This window comes from Lactuca serriola, chromosome 4 (assembly GCF_051521515.1).
Source record: "Lactuca serriola cultivar US96UC23 chromosome 4, Lser_US96UC23_V15, whole genome shotgun sequence".
NCBI lineage: Eukaryota > Viridiplantae > Streptophyta > Magnoliopsida > Asterales > Asteraceae > Lactuca > Lactuca serriola.
In genome coordinates, this window is record NC_136411.1 from 396,943,536 (window position 1) to 396,949,271 (window position 5,736).

Genomic DNA, 5,736 nt, shown 5'->3' on the forward strand with positions numbered 1-5,736 from the left:
GCGGTTGTGCCGTTAGAGGATATTCAGGTTGATGACAGCCTGAATTACATTGAGCGCCCAGTCGCAATCCTCGATAGGAAGTCGAAGGATTTGAGGAACAAGATGGTGGAGCTAGTGAAGGTGCAATGGCAACACCGCAAGGGTTCGGAATGGACTTAGGAGCCGGTGGACGAGATGATGGAGCATTACCCCGAGCTGTTTCAGGATCGAGCAGCAGACTTCGAGGACGAAGTCTAAAATAACTTGGGGAGATTTGTAGCACCTGGTTCCTGGTACGTAAATCTTATTTGAGTATTTCTCTTCTTTTAGCCTTGGACTCGGCGAGTCATAGGTCCGACTCGCCGAGTAGATACGGGACCCGGGACACGTTTAAGTTGGTGACTCGGCGAGTCCATATTCCGGACTTGACGAGTCACCACTGTTGGATGAAACCCTAAGTTTAAGGGGTTTGCACCCTATTTAAACTCTCTTTCCGCCCCAATCTCACCCCCATTCACCCTCAAAGCCCTGTATCTCTCTCTAGCCTTGCTTCCTTGTGAGTTTGAAGTGTTTTTGTGGTGTTCTTGAAGTTTTTGAGGAGAAAGAAGAGTGAATCAAGAAGAGGAGAAGGAGGCCAAGCATCTCTATGTCATTCCAACGTTTCCCCTGAGGTATAGCTCGTTTCCCCTCTGTTTTTAAGCTTATTGTCACTTATAGCTCCATTAAAATCCTCTTTGAGCCATTTCCAAGATTGTGTATGTTTGAGGGTTTGTAATAAGCTGATTGACCTTTAGATCTAGGCATGGTTGAGCTTCAGGAGCTCAGATCTACTGTCTTTTTGGAACCATATTGCATGAAAGCCCTAGATCTACCCCTTTTGGTGCATTTTGGACCTTAAAACCCTCATGGTGGTCTATTTACACATAAAGTTGGAAAGTTTACGTGATAACCAGGCCCTAGGAGCTCAGATCTATGTATGACATGAGCTGGATTCAAGCAGAATCGACCATATAGTAATTGCATGGTAACGACTCAGCGAGTCGTTCATCTGACTCGGCGAGTCGGTTCGCGAGTCTCCGAGTTTGTCCCCTTTTCGTAGTGTCGAGTGAGCAGCGAGTCACAGGGTGTGACTCAGTGAGTCGGAAGCTGAACTCATCTATGGAGGAACTCGGCGAGTCAATGCCCTGACTCGGCGAGTTCAAGGCAATCTCCTTAGATCAAGAACAGACTCGGCGAGTTGTTCATACAACTCGGCGAGTCGCAGCATAAGTGTTCTTCGGATGAAGATGAACTCGGCGAGCTGTTCATACAACTCGGCGAGTCTTAGCATAAGTGTTCATCGGATGAAGATGAACTCGACGAGTTGTTCATACAACTCGGCGAGTAGGATGAAGGACTTGAATATCAGTTTAGAAGGAGAACTCGTCGAGTCGTCGCCTAACTCGACGAGTAGAAACGGGATTCAGGACAATCGTTTGGGTAAGGACTCGGTGAGTTGGAAAGCCAACTCGGCAAGTCGGGTCAACTGAAAGTTGACTCTGACTTTGACTTAGGGCATGATCAGGGGTAAAATGGTCATTTTACCCAAAGGACAGTTAGCAGTGTTTGATTGAGTATGTTGTGGGAATTGGAGCCGGAGGATTTCCGGAGCAGCAGCAGCAGTAGACAGTCAGTTCCTGATCAGATCAGTAACTACTTCGAGGTGAGTTACCTTCCAGTAGCGGTGGGTCTACGACCACAATGCCGGCCCACCAGTACGAGTTGTATGTAGATGATTGTCTCCGTGATATTCATCTAGGGATTACTATTACCTGTGTTATGTTTATGTGCTAGTATGATATGATGTTATGTGCTAGTGACAGTAGGGGGGAGATAGTCCCCGAGGTATCCGGTCGGTAGGGCCGAAGGGGTAGTCATACCCAGCCATGTTAGATAGATTCTGATATTATGATACATGTTATGTGGTAGTAGTGGAGGGGAGGAATAGTTCCCCAGCATCCGGTCGAGAGGACCGAAGGGGAGGCCAACACCCATATATGCTAGGCAATATCCGGTCGAGAGGACCGAAGGGGAGGCCAGCACCCAGATATGCTAGGCAATACCCGGTCGAGAGGGCCGAAGGGGTAGGTCGGGCACCCAGATATGCCTGACAATATATGTATGTTATGAGATTATATGGTATGTGGTACAGTGGGGGAACTCACTAAGCTTCGTGCTTACGGTTTTCAGTTTTGGTTTCAGGTACCTCCTCAGCTAGGGGAAAGGAGCCGACGCGGTAACAGCATGTCACACACACACACACACTCTCTTGTTTCCGCAGTTCCGAGTTTATTCTGGGATTGATACTCTGATATTTGATTGATCGAATGTTGTGGTTTTCAATTTGGTTTTCGATGTGAAATGGTTTAATCAAACAATGTTTTAACTATTAATGCTCTCATGTAATGCTTTATAACGAAATTTTTGAACGTGAAAATTGGGTCGTTACATCGTTGGAAAATTCATAGTATTTATCGGAAAATTCATCTTGACTGGTTAAACCTACATTAACCGGTCTATAATGATGTTTTAAAAAAAAACAAGTTCAATGGTAAAATACTTAAAAAACGCTTACATGACTACATGTATACACAAAACAAAGTTTGTTATTATTTATTTACATTTAATTTTCTGTCACAAAGTAATTATCACATTTGCTAAATAACATGCGGATCATGTTTTTTTTTATAGAAACAAACATGTAAAGTCTTTACGGGTGATAACTAACTCAACTAAAATATTTATAGCTCACAAACTACAACTCATCTACCTTATTTCTGATATATTATGGCATATTTATTAATCGAGAATGGTTGGTAAAATACATTAGTTTTCACAAACTATGTGCATTATAAACCAAACAATATTGGAAGTAAAGTTCACATCTGTTTATAAAAGTGGTGCGAAAAAGACCTCATATGATAAGACATATGTGAGTAAAGATCAACCCCACACATGCATACATACCCACACATATAGAGGGGACATATATGTATAATTATTAGAATGTCTACATAAGTGTTCATAGTTCATGAAAAGGAAGTGCTTGCATGTGCTTTGGAAGGAAGCAAAAGTTAATTTATGAAAATAATCATGTATTCCCTGCTCGAAGATATATGGTGTTAAAAATGTTTTTTTCATCATAAAATGAAAACAAAAATATCATGATATACACATAAAACCTTAAGCACAATATCCCTTGAGCCTATGTTTCGATTTAAATAAAGGTAACGTGATTATTGTTTTTATGTTAAAATTCTTGAATCATAATAAAAGGTTTTGTTTGAAGGGATAAATGCAAGAAATAGAAACGTAACTTCATTTTTTTCATTATTATATCATTTTACTTTCATTCTTTCTATTACAACATTTTATCTTAAGAGATCTTCATGTTTATTATAAAGATGGTAGATTTTAGAAACTATGATGCCCTTATAAGGAAAATTTTGAAATTATATTTGTAACTTGGCAAAGAGATGAAACTGATAGTGCCTTAATAAGAATTTTTACTCAATACTTTTCTTTTCTCTTCATACTCATGAGCCTTTATGGCTCAAACCTATTAAAAGAATAGCTAAAACAATCATTAAAGATCATTCAAGAAGTATTTGCTTTATTATTTCAAGAGAAAATAAAAATCATGATGGCATCACAAAGCTTGTTTACTGTTAGGGTCGATAATGCTTCACTTTCAACATCCTCGACAACTATTAATGGGGGGCATTGTTTTATCTGAAACAATAAGAAGTATGTCAACTAGTAATTACCATATATTTACAAAAAAAAGCTTAGCTATTGATGGACGATGTCAGGAACAACTATACACACGGTACACATGTTATCAGTTTTCAGACACTGACTTATTTATATGCTCGAAATGAATAATGCTTTCTTTTACAGACATCTTCAGGAGATTTCTCTATATGCATCAACCCAATGGATTTCATGACTCATGGTGTCCGAATCACATAAGCCTCCTACAAAAATCTTTATACGGCCTCAAATAGCCCATCATATGTGATATCACATATTTGTTGACTTTGTTACCAATCTCCGTTTCCTGCATAATCGCACTGACTCGTCTTTATTTATTCTTAACCCCTCCACGGGTATAACATACCTTCTCATTTGTGTGGGTGATATCGTTCTCATAGCTTCATCTATAGATTTTGTTCATTGGGAAAAAGCCTCCTTACGTTAGGTGTTGTATTGCATATATATATATATATATATATATATATATATATATATATATATATATATATATATATATATAGAGAGAGAGAGAGAGAGAGAGAGAGTTAGGTTCAAATGTTTTTAGCAATTATTGTGTGCCTAAATGCACCAATGAGAATTTAATAAATAATAAACAATTAAATAAATCATTTAAGAGTATTTTGGACCTTTTGTACTTTTTATTAAGGAAATCATTTAATTGAATCTTACAGTTAAGGAAATAAAATAAGTATATTTGACCTAGTCTCTCTCTTAAATCCTGTCTAATAAAACCTCCAAAATCCTCAAACCCTTTTCACTCTAAGTTAACCAACCAGACCACCCGGTTCAATCCCATGCCCACTCTGCCGCAATGGAAACGTCTCCTACAAGAAGCTCACAACCACAAAACCGCTTCCCCAAACGTTGAAATCCACCTCATCCCTCTTATGCTGCTCGTATTCTTCAATGGTGGAGACCGATGATAGAATTGCAATTGAAACGACGGGATCAACACCATCACCATCGACAACAATTTCACCCCTTCTTCGTCAAAACACCGTCGGCCATATAAATCTCCAGTTAATTGCCGACCAAAAAACAAATGTGAAATATCGTTTGATGCCTTCGGCCGATCTTCAGTTATTTATATGTAAGTGATTTCTAACATCCAATATGCTTTTTCATTTGATTATTGGTATACCAATCATGAGTATCAATCACGATGTTATAAAAGTTGATTATGAATTCAAAATTTTCTCTATTTGCTAGTCCCCAAAATACCTACGTGATTTACAATTCGTTGTGGTTTTTTTTATTGATTATTGGTAATACCCAGAAGAATTATCAATCACAATTTTGTAAAATTGATTCTGAATGTGAAAGTGATTTTGGGTTTTTTAATGGATTTTCAAAATTAATGGATGCATCTTCTTTTTGAATTTATCTGTTGTGCAGTACTTAGGTTCTTAGGATTTCATTCTTCTACTAACATCAGGTAAGTTCAATTTTATTGATTACATGATTGTCATTTTTATTGATTGCTTTTCGATTCTTATTACTAATTGAATTTTGATTCTTCTTGCTAATTGATTGTCTAGTATTTTGCTTATAGGTGGTTAATTTTTGTTACTGGAGTTTTCGACCCGTAATTGAATTTTATAAAATGTAAAAAATTTATGTGTACCTTCCTGGTTCTTGGTGATATGGAAAAGAAAAAGAAAACATGAAAAACGATAGTATATTCTAACAGAATGTATTTTGCCAGAATGTAAAAGATGTTAATATGTGTAGTTATGTTATTTTGGTGTTTTTATTTTATAAAAAAAGATGTTGTAAATTCTATTAGAATAGAAGTTATGTTATATTTTAGCCGAATACTACCAATGCATGTTGTTAGAATAAATTATAATTTTTTGATGTCTACTACATTATATCAGAATTTATACTTATTATTCTTTTAGAATGCTCCGAATTTTTTAATATTAGAAAGTTGATTATGTT